This window comes from Falco naumanni, unplaced genomic scaffold, assembly GCF_017639655.2.
Source record: "Falco naumanni isolate bFalNau1 unplaced genomic scaffold, bFalNau1.pat scaffold_239_arrow_pat_ctg1, whole genome shotgun sequence".
NCBI classification, from domain to species: domain Eukaryota; kingdom Metazoa; phylum Chordata; class Aves; order Falconiformes; family Falconidae; genus Falco; species Falco naumanni.
In genome coordinates, this window is record NW_024427405.1 from 1 (window position 1) to 15,549 (window position 15,549).

The 15,549-nt window shown below is 50.1% G+C and overlaps 1 non-coding gene across 1 annotated transcript; it reads left to right on the top strand.

Annotated features, from left to right (window-relative positions):
* The first annotated feature begins 14,712 nt into the window (after nucleotides 1-14,712).
* On the top strand, nucleotides 14,713-14,797 carry LOC121082068. The gene has a single exon (XR_005825890.1). It is a non-coding gene; the product is annotated as a small nucleolar RNA SNORD45 (small nucleolar RNA).
* The last annotated feature ends 752 nt before the right edge of the window (nucleotides 14,798-15,549 follow it).

A 15,549-nucleotide genomic window follows, 5' to 3' on the forward strand; every position in this document is an offset into this window, starting at 1 on the left:
CCTATTTGATTATCTTAAGATTTGGGAAGCTAAAAACTCTCTTTAGGTTGTCTTAAGATTTGAGGAATTCCTAGAATATAACAACTGAAATAGCGCTCTGTGTCTTGTTTGTTCTATGTATTGTCTTGTTACATGTTCAAAATTGGAGTTATGAAATGTATGTTGAAAAAAAAATATTCTGGTAATTCTAGGCAAATAGCTGAAAACTTAACACTCTGCTTAAGGCCAGAAAAAAATGAGAATCTGTTTTTTGGCAATTGTTCATTGAAATGCGTACTTTGTGTGATAACGTGAACTGTCAGCGTTCCTAGAGTTGTATGTAAGTGCACGGTACCGTGTAACATACTGCCTGTGTGACTGAGGGCTGCCCAGAGAGTGTGACGTGTGTGAGAGACGCGGTGTCACTGCAAAGCGAGTGGGGAGTCCCGATCTGTGTGTCCGTGTTCCCCACGAGGGGCCGGCCAGAGACGGACGGAGCGATTGAAAAATCAATTTATGAAGTGTTGGAATGCATAATTAGAAATTAGAGCGGGAGACTGTGGACAAAACATTAGAACTAACATCTTTGGAAAAAGCACGAACTAGCCTCTGCCCTTAGTGTCGTAGGTGCTGTCTGTACACTCGAGCAAAAGGGTGCAAGTGTCTAAGATATATTACCTCCTCCCAAAAAAACCCCAATAATAATAATAAGAAGAAAAATAATGAGACCAATGTTATAAATTGAGACCACGACGGATCATAATCCAATTAAAATTTTATTAATTATAGCAAGTAGAATATGAGCAAAAACAGCGCTGGACGGCAGGGGAGTCTGCGCTCCGCCAACTGCCGTGCTGAGCAGTTCAAACAGTCCCTTTTTATACATCTTTACTTCCGTGTTCATGAAGTAGTGGAGGTACTCTGCGCATGCTTCAGTTGTTGTTAGGGGGTCGTTTTCTGCCTCCTGGTGGTCGTTGAGGCCGAAGTAAGAAGTCTTCCTCCTTCGTCCCATAGTTGACCCCTCACTCATATGTCCTTATATGGGGTTGTTTGTCCTGTTTCTGTCGGTTCCTGGACATCTGGTGGTTATCTTATCTTGCACAAGCGGTATCTGGTTTAGTTTGTGTAAGCGATTGCGGTTATCCTACCTTACACAAGCGGTGTCTGGTGGCTGTTTGCATAAGCGATTTCATATCTTTTGCTGTCTGACCTTTACATTGGGCTTAACATAAATCTTAATAAACAATACCCTAGTCCATAGTTTCTCACAATCCCCCCTTTTTCTTTTTATCCTATTATTGTTTATTAGACGCTACTTTCATTCTCGGCACTGCAAGCAAACCTTTTTCCACAATCCCAACATTTATCATAACACTCACAAGGTAATACCTCACAATTACAATAGGCATAGTTCTCACGTGGCATAACGCATTCACAACAATCTTCATCCTCATTAATAGATACACTCTTATATTTTGCCCCAGACCTCGTAGTTAAAATAAGCAATTTAGCTATGTCAAACCGTTCTTTAATAAAATGTAAAATATAGCGTAATATACAAGGCCCGAATATAAGTCCCAGAATCAACATAATAAGCGGTCCTGCTAAAGCAGACAACAAAGTGGTTGGACATATATAAAATGCCTTGCATTGGGCCTGAAGCTTTGCTAGATCTGGGGTAAAAACAGGGGAGCCCTGTTCTATAGGTATCAGGGAATATAGATGCACGGAGAAATTCCACTTCCCTGGACCTGATCTGAGTTTGAATTAATTTTGACTCTGGTAAATTATATAATTTCCAGGCCATAGGTTCATGAGGGTTTCCATTTGCTTGTGTTATTATCAATAACAAAACTAACGGTATACCAGGAAAAAGGGTGTCTGTCAATTTTGCCAATTTAAGTATATTTTTACCAGTCCTGGGGAAGTTCGGCCATTGCTGCTTTTGTGTCCCATTGTTCTGGTTCTTTTCTCCACAGTTTGTTCCTCCTCTGCCTTGCCCGTCGACTCGGTTGCTTCGAGCCACGGGGTGTACCATCTTCTCGGCAGCAAGGGAATTCTTCAGGAGAACAGCTGCTTCGGGCTTTCTGCCTGTTTACATAGGCTTCCCACTTTGCAGCTTTAACTAATGGGGCAAAGCAAGACACGGTTAGTACTTCCCTTCTGCACTTTATAGCCAAGATTTCAGCTACAAAGGGGACTGGTTCGTTGGAGTGGTAACAATAATATTGAGGGTTTATTCCTTTGGTAAAAATTTCCCACCACTCATGGGATTCTCGAATAATTTCTTGTTTAGACTCTAATTGTTTTAATTTCCACTCAGTGAGAGTTCTTTGGATTTTTCAACACTGTGTGTAAACTCCTATCGGAGGGTATCCACATTCACAGTGTGTCCACCATTTATTCTGGCATACCTTACACCTGAAACAAGCAAATGGATAACAATTGCAGTTCAAATTATTACACCTAATTCGTATATCTAGAGTGCATATATTATTTACATCAGCATATCTTCTATATTCAATATTGTGTGGTTGCATAAGTTTAGCAATTTCCTTCAACACACTTTGTACGCTTCTATATATAATAGATAAAAAAAAAAAAGAAATAATTATAGCAAATATAAACAGCAATACACACTTTATACCAAAAGGTAATGCGGCAAAATAATCAAATAAAGTCTCTATCATTACGTTATCTTTTCAGGGTTATCTTGGTGTCACCTGGAGTACTGATTACTTTGTTTATTTCCCTTGAATCATGTACGAGCCGATATTTCCCATTTGGTTTCTTTACAGGCAGAATGGGAGTGTTAAAGGGTGACATACAAGGCTCTAAGATTCCTTGTGCTAACAATCGATCAATTTCTGGTTTTAATCCTCTCCGTCCTTCTAGGGATATGGGATATTGCCTTACCCTCACAGGTATGTGGGGTTCGGAAATTTGGATTTTAATCGGTGGGATTTCCAGTCTACTAATTGTGTCCGGAGAGTACCAGACATCGGGGTTAATTTGTTTTTGATCATCCACGGTCAAAGGATAAGCAGACACTGTTAGCTCTTGATTTTTCACTTTAATTTCTAATTGCAATTCAACAATTAAATCTCGTCCTAACAGATTAAATTCTGCTTCAGGGACGAGCAAGAGTTCACCCATTCCAAATTTATTTTCTGTTTCGAATACCACATTTTTGATTTTGCTTACTTTAAAGGGTTCTCCTTTTGCCCCAATTACTTGTACTTTTTTAGGGGAAACTTTACATCCCTCAGGTGTTTGCTTAATAGTTGATTTCTCAGCCCCAGTGTCTACTAAAAAGGTGAACTCTTGTTTATGGGGACCTATTTTTAATTTTATCAAGGGCTCATGATGATTCCGGTCCCCTAAGATATAGAGCCCCTGACTCTCCTATTCCGTTTTCAATATTTCCTCATCCCTGATCCTTTCTCTGCAATTCTTCTTCATATGTCCCTTCTTTCCACAGTAAAAACAACATCTCTGTTCCTTCTTTACTACTACGTTCCCTTGTTTCGTTCCAGCAGATCTGTGTTCACCAGTCCGCCCTTTGCGATCCTCTCTGACCGCTGCTACCATCATTTTTACTTGTCGCTTGCTGCTCTCTTCTTCCCGCCTTACGTAGACTTTCTGAGCTTCCCTCAGTAATTCATCCAACCCTCTATTCTGCCAGTCTTCTAACTTTTCAATCTTCTTTCTGATATCTTCCCATGATTTTGCCACAAACTGAGTTTTGAGGAGCGCTTGCCCTAAAGGGTCGTCTGGATTTACCCCAGAGTACAGCTGAAGGGCTTTCCTCAGTCGTTCCAGCCACTCAGTGGGGCTCTCATCTTTCTTTTGCATTTCATTAAATGCTTTATTGATATTCTGGCCACGGGGTACTGCTTCTCTAATCCCCTGAATTACTATAGTTCTCAGGTCCTGCATATGAGTTCTATGCACCGGATCCTGATTATCCCAATTAGGTCTTTGGAGTGGCCATTTAATATCTGCTTGGGGTCCCTGGGCATGCTGAGCATCCCACAGTCTCATTCCTGCTCGCCTAATCATATCTCTTTCCTCGGTAGTAAATAATTGACCAAGGATAGATTGCATCTCATCCCAAGTATAAAGGTTTGGTCCCAGAAATTGATCTAATCTTTCTGCCACTCCGAGTGGGTCCTCAATTAAGTTTCCCATCTCGGTCCTTTTAAAATCTCGTAGGTCAGCCGAATTTAGAGGCACAGAAATATATCCGATCACAGGTTGAGGTCCCCCCATGGGCATTTCTCTTAGGGGGTATATTTGAGCTGCCCCTTTTTGACTTCTAGTTACGCATCTAGGAGGAGAGGGAGACTCTTGTTCCAACTCTGGTGGGGGAGTGGGCGCGCTGGGGACCTCTGGAGAGGCTGCGGGAGCAGGAGGAGGAGCGTAAGGAGGGGGGGTTAGAAGGGTTTCGTCTAACTCTTCCTTCTTTTTCTTTTGTTTAGTTTTTATTTCATTCAGCGGGTAAAGTCTAGCTCCCGGTCTTTCTAGCCACACTTCCGCATATTGACTCTCCTCCGGGTTAAGGGGGTTTTTTATTATTAACCCAGAGGTTTAATTGTTGTCTTACCCAATCTTCTTTTGACCCATAGACTGGCCAAAAGATATTTTTAGAAATCTTCTTCCCTCCCCATATCTTAGTACAATATTTTATCATCTTCTGCTTATCTTTCCCTAGGGTCCCAGGGAAATATCTCCAATTGTACTAAGATATATGCCAGAGGGGTATTCTTAGGTACAGTGGGTACCCTTCCCATGGGAGTCGAAGGCTTGCTGCCCTTCGCCCCCATCTTCTGGAACATCCACAAACATACACTCACTCGCTCCCCTTGTTCCTGGCCCAGTCCCTCGCGGGAGATGGGAGACGCAGTACTTAAGAGTCCGCACTCGCTTGGTTCAGTATATCGAACCTCTCACTCGTTATATTCCAGGAAACCCAATCCCGCCCGAACGGCAAAACCCGCGAACAGAAATAAGGCTAAATAGAGGTCTGGAACTGTGGTGTGTGTTCTGAGATAAGTATGGTACCTCCAGGAATAACTAACACATTGTAGAAAAGTGCCAGACTTATTAGGACGATGGGGGGCAGGCCGAGCCAAGAAATAAATACCAAAACACCCCTGGGATGTATTTTGAAGCATTGGAAAGAATTTGGCAGAATTCCCAGTGGAAATTTGAACAAAAAGACATATTTAAAATATTGTCAGAATTGGTGGCCTTTGTATACATTAGGTGATGGTGAAAGATGGCCACTCGAAGGAAGTCTTATATTACAACACAATTTTACACCTTATGCTGTTTCTTCATAGAGAACAAAAGTGGAATTAACACCACCTGATCTTTGATTATGGCTCTAGAAAAGGATAAGGGAAAAACTGAGACCTAAACTAGAAAGATGTTCTTGTTGAATTTTTTTTTTTTTGGGGGGGGGGCGGGGGGGAAGAGAGAGAAGAGCTCAGGTTGTGGTTCCTTTCCTTCTGTGGAGCAACCAGAATGAAGCACGTTGTAAGATAAAAACTTGCACTAACCTATGTAAGACCTAAAGCGGGGTGTGGAGAGTCAAAGACCCTGTGAAAGTGTTAAAGTATTGGGGTGAGTTTGTACAAACCCCCATACCCCCTCGAAGGTGCATGCTGGACGCCTGGCAGGGTGTTTGCTGTTTGCCTGCGAAGGCTGATGTGTAAGAACACAGACTTAGAGCAACAAGGAGCAGATTTGCATTCAGGGTAAGAAAGAGTTAAAACAGAAGTGCTGCTGCAGAGGCAGGCTTGTGTAACCTGCAGAGCAGGAACAGCATCTCCTGCCCCGAACCCTTCTGATGGTGGGGAGGAGGGGGTTGCTGTTGCTGACAATTGAGCAGAAGGACCTGACAATGTCACCCCAATTGCTGCAGCATTTGCAGTACAACGGGACCGGTAACGGCCCCTCTAGGGCAGGCAGTGGGTCTGAGGAGAATAAAGGTGAGTCTTTGATGGGGAAATGTAGATGTTTGAAAGTTGGTTGTGAAAGACTTATCAGGATGATCTAATAGGACTAGATAAAGGTTCGAGTTGATTGTTATTAGGTAATTGTGATGTAGAAAAGTTGATAGAAGGAACAGGGAACGTGTACAGAAGGTAAGAGAAGAGCTGGGTCGGGTCGTGCTGAGCTGGTAGAGGAGACGAGGCAGAGACAGGAGGAATGTCAGGCAGAAGTGAAAAGTGAATCCCTCTCCTATGGGATCGGATCACTGTGCATATTGTAGGGAAAGTGGACACTGGAAGCGAGATTGCCCTGAGCTAAAGAACCAGCAAGGGGTTCTGGTGAACTAGGGACTAGGAAAAATGAGGTGGAATTTTTAGTGAATACAAAACCAACTTACTTGGTGTTAAACTTCAGTGAACAGAATTTGTTACAGTTGTGGGAGCTGCTGGCCACCAGGAAAACATCCTGAAACCTTTAAAGTACAAACTAAGAAAACAAACAAGAATGCCAAATTCACCAAAATCTTTGTTGGGATGAGATTTATTAGAACATCTAGATGTTTAAAGAAGGAGAAATGAAACCAAAATTTAAAAATAATCAATTAATTGAAATCTTGAGCTTATCTTTGATTCAACAGAAAAGTGGAAAAGAGGATCTCCCTGAAGTAAAAGAAATCTTTAACCAGGTATATCCGGGAGTAAATTCCAGGTAAGGCAAAAAATGCTTTACCTGTTACAGTAAAAATGATAAGCAGGAGGCCTGCCTAGTTCAGGTAAAACAATATCCCTTGGTCAGCAGGGCTGTGGGGGATATTGGCATAAAAACTGAAATAAAACGCACTGTGTAGTAGTTCTACAACCAATGTAAATCTGTGTGTTTTACCACGACACAGACTTGTTATGGGATGCGCAGATGAAACTGCATTGACAACGAAATGCTGAATGATGAATGATGCACCACTTATCTATAGGATGATGTACTTATGTTTATCTAAAAGCTGGGAAACATGCAAGGACCCTTATTGCTAACATGAGGGATGTACTAATTGCGAAGTCCTTGGATTTGTCATCTTTAAAAAGGCTATCTGGTCCTAAGTTCCTGTTGTTTATGAAAGGTGGCAAAGACAAGGACTTAAATCATGGTCACTAGTTTAGTGAGATGTGTAAATGAGTTCCTGGCATTGTAATGAATATGTGAACGATTTCCTGGAAAGTTAATGAATAGGTCTGAGTTGCTTGTATAAAGAGGGGACTGAAGAATCCCCTCGGTGTGCATGACTTTGGTGGAGGGATCCCCCATGCACCCAGCGCTGGTGAATAAAGATAACCTCCTCCGCTCACTCGAATATTGGTGACTGACTCTTTAAATCACTCTGGGTAACTGAATGTTACCGGCGGAGGCTACACAGGGCCTACAGGAAGATCATTTCATCCAGTCTCTCCACCGCCGTGCCAGGGTGCGTCCCTCATTTTCCACTGGCACAGCACCTCTTGGTGCTCAGCGCTGCGCTGCTGTGGCTGCAGAGCCAGATACTCACTGCACTGTGCACTTCGGGTCTGCCAGCAAAACCCACGGCTCACCTGGCCCAGGATCTAAGGAATGCTTGTTATTTCCCTGTGCCTCAGTGCCTAGCTGTTAGACAGGGATGCCAGGGAACTGCCCTCACATTAAGAGGCCACAGAGGAAAAAAATTGTTATTTCTGATGCACTCTGATGTCAGGGGTGAGATGAGAAAACACCAGCCTGCGAGGAAGATCAGCACTGCTGTCAGCGCAGAGGATAGCATGGCTGATAAATAAGGCCTTGGGCTACAGAGTGCATTACAAAGATCAGCAAATCCAGAAATGAGTACTGACATGCCTGTTCAGCGGGCACAGTGGGAGTGCTGTGCTCTACCTCGTGCTGTAGCTGTGTGACGGATCTGCCCCACGGAGGGGGCATCCACCCACCTGGGTACCGCACCGCTTCACTGTGCTGCTGCTGGGCTGCGGATGCAATTGCACACCCATCGAAGGGGCATGGGGGTGTGAACTGGCTGGAGTGGAGGTGATGATGGGGATACTGGGTATTGCGAGAAAACAGGGGAATTCCCCACTGAGGGCTCCTGAGGCGGGCACTGTGTGAGGTGGGAGTAGGACCAGGCAGTGCAGTATCCCACTCTCCGTACATTTTAGCTGTGTGCTCCTGGGTAGCCCAGGTCCTGTGGCAGGATTTTGCTCTGTGATGTGGACTCACTTGCACAAGCTACTTCCTCACTGCAAACGGGGCGATTAGGGCCCCTCTGCCTCTGAGATGCACCCCTTCCCCCAGGCCTGGCTGGGTACCCCTGCTCCAGGCTGGTGCCTCGTGGCCCTACGGCTGAGGTGGGAAGCAGGATCAGGAAAGCAATACACGGGGGGAGGCAGAGACTTGCCGGGCCGACCCTGTCTGTAATGCGGTGGATGTCTCTGTCCTGCAGGGCAATGGGTGGGAGTGAGCCACCACCACCCCCCCGCCCCCGCCCCCCCCCCCCCCCCCCGGGCAGCAGGCAGTGAGCACAGGAGCAAAGGCATCTGGAGGGGCAGGAGAGGAGCAGCAGCAAACTGCTCTCCCTGCCTGAAATCCTGAGGCTGCAGAGCAGGCACAGAGGCTCTGCAGGAGAGTTTTACTGCAGGTCGATGTTTGAGCGTATTCAGGTGAGAGAGTGGCTGGGGAAATGGTAGGTGAAGAACTAATTGCTTAGTAAAAAGGCTGCTCATTCCGTCTGACGTGCGGAATTAAACTCCGTAACCCAGGGTAAGTTATAAAGCGGGTGTGTTTATTGCGGTGCCGGGTGCAAGGGGGGTCGCTCCTCCTGACTTGCACACGTAGTTTTACTCACATATTTACACAGTGAAGTTGGTTAGTTCTGCCCAAAGTCTACACCTACGAGCTAACTATCGGTTAGTTGCATTCTCGCTTCAATTTAAAGGTAGAGTTCATTTTAAATTTACTCCCCGTGCTCCCCGAGCGGGGGGATTCACTCTCTTCGGGGGGCCCATTTGAGTAGGAGGTCGGGATCTCCCCCTACCACAGTGATTTTACCCTGGTGTCCTTGAGCCTTACCCCTTCAGCAGCCCGTTTTCTTCCAGCAGCTCGCAGGCCCCTGCCAGAGGCTCTGTATTCACACGCCGGTGGGGCTCGGCTCCCCCTGCCCTGGCTGCCCCCCGAGGCGCTGAGCGGGCCGAGCCCCAGCCCTTCTCTGCAGGCAGGGAGGCTCCTGCCCGCCTGCCGACGGCTGCCGGCCCCGGGGCGGCTCCTGCCTGCAGCCCGGCTTTCGGGGGGCACCGCGCTGTCTCGCATCAAGTCCCCCCCTTTTCTTTTCCCTTAGCAAATTCTTTTGCTTAAACAATACCATTCTTAGTATGGATTCTGGTAAAATATTTCCCATCTTCTAGCCTTTGTCTTAGCCCTTGTTTCTTCCATTCTTCATAACTGCTATCGTTATTTTTTTTCACATGCACAGAAAGCATCGTAACGTAATACAAATCAATAATTCTAATACAATAATTATGATAACTACAACAAAGGGCTGCTTCAGCCACATAAAATGAGGTAGGCAAGAAGTAAACTTTTCCCAGAGGTCAGAAAATCCAAGGGAAGTGTCATCTAGGGATACTTGATGTAGTATTTTGGGGGTTATCCAATTTTGTTGCAAGTCCGTTTCAATACGTTTTTCTTGGTTAACATAGACACAGCAAGTTTGATTAATAACCATACACAATCCTCTTTCTTTTGCTAAAAGTCTCTTCAGACCCATTCAGTTTTGAAGTACTACATTTCTTAATGAAGAAATTTTGTTGGACTCCCTGTACAGCGCCTATGGTGAGTTTTTCCATTTGTTCTATTGTGGCAGAAATATTTATTATTGCTTTTTCTAACTCACCCCTAATGAAGGAAGATGCCATCTCGCAAAACTATGGAATACTGAGGGGCTTTTGGGTCATCAGGGCGTTATTAGTTCCTCATTTAACCAATTTCCATGGGGATCTCAAAACACCCGGTGGAGGACGCGAATGATTAAATATCCTGCCTTGGGGAACTGGTATCCTACCCCAGACTCACCTTGCCGTCAGTTAGGTAGTCTTTTCCTGGCCCTGCCATCTCCACATAACCACCATAATCCTTGATGTAAGCAACTATAGGTCTGATTAGCGAGCATATCTAGATGCACTTTCCCACATTTTGGGGTAATACTATATTTTCCTTTTGTATTAGTTGGTGTTAGAATTGGCGGGCCACATACACTCCAATTCAGAGCAGTATAGTTTAAATTGAGCCATCCTGTCAGTGGAGCATTCATTCCCATCATTCCCTCTAATTATCGTAGAATTTCCTGATTTCTGTACTTCATATCAGGGTCCTGCTGTACTATCTGGAGATTTGTAACAACCAAACCCTTTATGATTAAATGGCCAGCTCCAATTTGCCTGTGATACCATTACACCATATAATGGAAATTCTGTACTACCTCTGGAAAATGCTGAACACACCCAGCAATCTGCCAGATTCAAAGCATTCGTTACATTATGGGTTAATTGTACAAACAGATTCTGGTCCCAAGAATGAGTTCCTACTGTACAGAACATTGTTAATATACAAACAATCAATGGTCTTTTTGTTGGATCCGAAGCCGCAGAGGTCTGGTAGGTGTTGATTTCCATTGTGACTTAGGGGCTGCCTTCGCTCTGGTGTGGTGGATCCAGGATGCTTGTTCCTTAACTCTGACTGCGGTATGGGATGTAAGCAGTATTTGGAAAGGGCCTTCCCACTTCTGTTCCAGAGGTGAACCTGAAAGAGGTCTGACACATACATAATCTCCTGGCTCCGTGTTATGCACAGGTCCATCAAGACCTGGAGCTCCAGTTCCTAAAACTACGTCTCGAAGCTGTTTCTGCATGCTTCTTCCATAATCAGTAAGTACTTCATTCTCAACTCGGGCTGACGCTCTGCTCCTGTTTGTATAATATAAGGTCTCCTATACAATATCTCAAAAGAGCTTAGCCCTTCTTTAGCTCTGGGCTTGGTTCTAATTCTCAGGCGCATCAGAGGCAATGACTGAGGCCAAGATAAACCAGCCTCCTGTCCAGGTTTTACAATTTGCGGCTTAATTAGGTGGTTCATTTTCCACTTGACCACTTGCTTGTGGATTATATGGGGTGTGTAACTGCCAGTCTATTCCTAAAAATTTAATAACTTGCAGAATGACTTTTTCAATGAAGTGTGGCCCCCAATCTGATGAGATTACTGCTGGAACCCCAAATCTCTGTACTCTTTCTTGTAATAGTACTTTGGTTACTTCTTTAGCTTTGTTGGTTTGGCAAGGGCGTGCTTCGGGCCACCCTGAAAAGGCATCCTCAATACCTCCTGCATGACCAGCAGGTATTAGGACACCCCCTTTTCGGGTCGGTGAGCCTGGATTGAGATGACGGTGCCACCTTGTCCCGCGGCCCCACGGGGATTTCAGGAGTTCACCTGGCTCCCGGCTCCCCCTTCAGCTCAGCTGCCCCCTGCCCCGCACCCGCCCCGCACCCGCCCCAGCCCCTCCGCGCCCCGCTGGGGTCTCCTTCACGTGCCCACATGCCGGGGGGGGGGCGGGTCTGGGGCCGGGGGCGTCCGTGCCCTGGGGAGCCCGTCCCGGCGCGGGCACGGAGGGGAGCGTCGCAGAGCCCCCCGGAACGGCGAGCGCGGCTCGGGGAACGCCGGCCGAGGCGTCCCGGGGCAGGGGGGGCGCGGGGGCCCCCAGCCCCGCAGCGGGCTCGCTCCCGGGGCTCGCTCCCCGTGCCCCGAGTAACCCCCCGCCGCCCCCCCCGGCGCCGGGCGAGGGGCTGCGAGGGAGCCCGGGGGAGGGGTCGGGCCAGGGCCCCTTTCCCCGCGGGGCTCCGGCTGAGGGCCGGGCCGGGGGGACCCCGGGGCGGGCAGCGGGGCCGGCGGCGGGGCCGGGGCGGGGAGCGGAGCGGCCGCTGAGCGCCGCGGGCCGCGCCGGGGCAGGTGAGCGGGGGCCGGGGCGGCGAGCGGCGGGCGCGGGGGAGAGCGCCGGGGGGCGGCGGGGCCCGGGCCGGGGCGGGGAGCGGGGCCGGAGCCGCGCTGGGGGGGCGCGGGGCTGCGCGGGGGGCCGGGGGCTGCGCTGCCGGGGGGCGGCCGCGCTGTGCCGGGAGCGCCGGGCGGTGCCGGCTGCCGGCACTCGGCTGCGGCCGCGCTGCCCGGGCCGTGCCGGGGGCTGGCGGCGCTGCGGGCCGGAGCGGCGGGGCCCGGGCTGCCGGCGCGGCGCGGGGGGCGCTTTGCTGCGGGGGGCGAGCCCGGCGGGGGGGCCGGGGGCGCAGGGGGAGGCGAGCGGACCCTGCGGGGGGGGGTGGGGGTGTCTCCTGCCCGCCGGCCGCCTCGGGGGGCGGCACGGGGGGCTCCAGCCGCCCGCGAGCCGGGTGCGGGGAGCCCCGGAGGGTCCGGGGGCTGAGGGGGGGGGGGCGGGGAAGCAGGAGGCCGCCCCCCGGGCGCCGGCGCCTCCCCAGCTCGCCAGACCCCCGAGCCTGCCGCGGCCCCGCTCGCCCCGCGCCGCTGCCCCCGCTGCAGCATCGCCCCCGCAGGCCGGGCCCCAGCCCCAGGTGCCCCCGGCGCTGCCGTGGCGGCGGCCAGCCGGCCCCCCGCTGCCGCTCGGGAAGGGCCTGCGGCGGGAGCGGCTCCGGGCGGGGCCGAGCGGCGCCGGTCACGGCCCCTCGCGCTTCTGTCCCTCTGCCGGGGGCCGCGCCGCCTCGGGCTGGCGGGGGTTGTCCCTGCCCGGCCTCGCCCCCCGCGGCGCGGGTGCGGGAGGGGAGCGGGGGCACGGCCCGGCTGCGGGCGGGAGCTGGGCCGGCCGGGGAGAGGCGAAGGAGAGGGAACCCGAGGGCGGGCGGGCAGCAGCTGCCTCCTGCTGCGGGCACGGAGGGCCTGGCCCTGCGGGGGGGGGGGGACCAGCCCCGCAGCAGCCGGGTGCCCGCGTGCACAGCGGGGTCCGTGTGTCACCCACCGCCTGGGGCGGCCCCCGGTGCGCGAGGGAGCGACGCGCCGTGTCCGGGAGCCGCGTCTTGCGAGGAAGAGCCGTGAGACACCCGGGGGTTACCGGGGTGGGGGAGCCGAGCGGCCGGCGTTCTGCGGGAGGGAGGCAGGGAGGAGAGAGGGGACAGGCGCGTCTGAGCCGGCACATTTTCGCAGCGGTACCAAAGCGAGAGCTGTGGCGAGTCCTGGTCCGTGGGACCCTGTCTCCCCTCTTGTGTGCCCCAGGCGCCCCCTGCCCCTCCTCTGCCCCCCCTCCCTTCCCTGTGCCGCTGTGATTTGGGGGGTGTGTGTGTGTGTGGGGGGGGTGACCCGGGCTGGACCGAAGCTGCTCTTACCGCTCCCCCTCCTCCGCTGGACAGGGGGGACAGAATATAACAAAAAGCTCACGAGTGGGCACAAGGATGGGGAGGTCACTCCGCCATTACCTCCGTGGGCGAAACAGACTGAACCTGGGGAAATCAGCGCGATTGATTAGCAGTCAAGTCAGAGCAGGAGAATGTGCAGGAAAAGCAAATCTTCAGAACACCTTCCCTCCAGCCCCCATTTCTACGGGGCTTAACTTTACTGCCGATTTCCCTGTCTCCTCCCCGCAGGGGGATGGGGAACGGCAGCTGCGGTCAGTTGATCACACGTTGTTTCTTGTTCTTTCTCCTCCTTTTCCTCCTCCTCCCCAAACCTTGCCATACAAACCCATCGTGTTTTGATTCCCTGTAGCTCTCCATCCTATTCTTCTGTCCTGCTCCCTCTTCCCTTCTGTCTTTCTCTCTCATTCTGCTGCTCCCTTCTCTTTCACTCTCTCTGCTTGTGTCCCACTCCCTCTCCTTCTCCCCTTTTCTTCATCCTCCGCCTCTGTCCTGCAGCCCAGGGCTGGTTTTCCCTTTACATCTCTGTCCTCATCTGTATCCGTCTCTTTTTAGGTTTTCTTCTTCTCTTCCCCCCCCCCCCGCCTTTCCCTAATGTTTCTGGTCTGTTCCCTGACGTTCTTTTCCTCCTTGCACCTGTACGTGCCACTCGGGGTCCAGGGAGTTGTCTGGAGGCGGGGAGCACCTTCAGGAAAGTCTGTGTCCAAAGAGGCACTTACTACTGTGGAATTCCTGACTCCCCCCAGGCATGGGAATCTCCCAAGCCAACACCACAACTGACCTTTTCTTGGTGTTTTTTAAAGGTGATGCCATGAAAGGATGGGGTAAGAAAACCTGATGCCCTAAGCGTGTCATTTCCAGAGAAACATGTTGCTTATACGCCTTCATCTGGGAGGAGGACAGGTGAGTACATTGTGTTGTTTCAGCACAGCTGTGCTTTTATTAAGAGGAATGACCTTCTTTTTCTTGTTAAGAGTTAGGGGTTGCTTTTTCTGAGAATTCTGCCCGTCTGTTCAACAATCGCTGATGTGTTGCGTGCTTTTCCCTCGAGGAAAAGGACCCTGTCTCAGTCTTATTTATTCACCATTGCTCGCTCTGTTGTAGAAAAAATTTCTCACCATAAGGCTCCAGCACTTCCAAACGGCAGCTTGGTGGTCTGCATAATGTATCTGTAGTCCCGTCTCAAGGAATGCGTTAATGGTGTTACGAATTATAAATTCGTAAAAAGTTAAAAAGTAAAAAATTAAAAGCTTCCTGCCGTAGGAAGACAGTGTGTTGGGTTTGAAACCTTTGGGTAGGACAGAAGGAGGTTGCCACCCTGGGTCAGTGGTGAGTGCTGGCATGTGTCGTCTGATCTAGAGCTGATGTCTGTCACCACTTTAGCTCTAGAATTACTCTGAGACGCAGGGAACTCCAGTTCCCTTCAGCTGCAGCCTTGGAGGTTTTCCAAGCAGTGGGATGAAATTCCTGTCACAAGCTGTAACCCAGCTTAAGGAGAAGGGGGCACAGTTTGAGTTTTCTTCCACGTAGGCATCAGGGAGGTACAGTTCTGAGCTTGATACTGCTACTAGGAGATGCTTTCAAGTGAACTGAGTGTGGCTCTGGCGACCCAAAGCTGGACAGGGTTGGCAAATGGTGATGTAGAGTTTTGGTGGTAAACTTGACCAGCCTGTCTTAACGAGCAGGCATGTTCTTTGTTTGCAAGCACTGTTTAGTCCCGCCTAGGCATCCCGAAAGTTTGAAGGGCCGTGGTCACATCATCCCTTGGTCACACACAATGAACAGTTGCCTGTGCAGAGTTGCTTTTTAAGGAGCATGCTTGATTATATTTTCTCTGTTTGGCTTTGCATTTGGGAAATAATGTAACAGTTACAGCTCAACTGAAGGAGCACGATACCTGACGTGGCAGAGGAGGAGGTGTGTTTTACTAATTTTTTGGTGTGCATCAGTTTGACCCCAGAATGACATTGTGTCAAAGCTTGTGGCCAGGTTCCGCTGTAGATGTTGACTTGGGGTATGAATGGCTCCAGGTGTGCTTTAGGAGAGCTCTGTTGGTGTAGGTGTGCTGAGCAATTGCTCTGCTGTGTGTGCAGCTGTTCTGGTTTGGCTTGCAGGTGTGAGCATGCAAAAGAAAACTCGCAAGTGTGGTCAGCCTTGC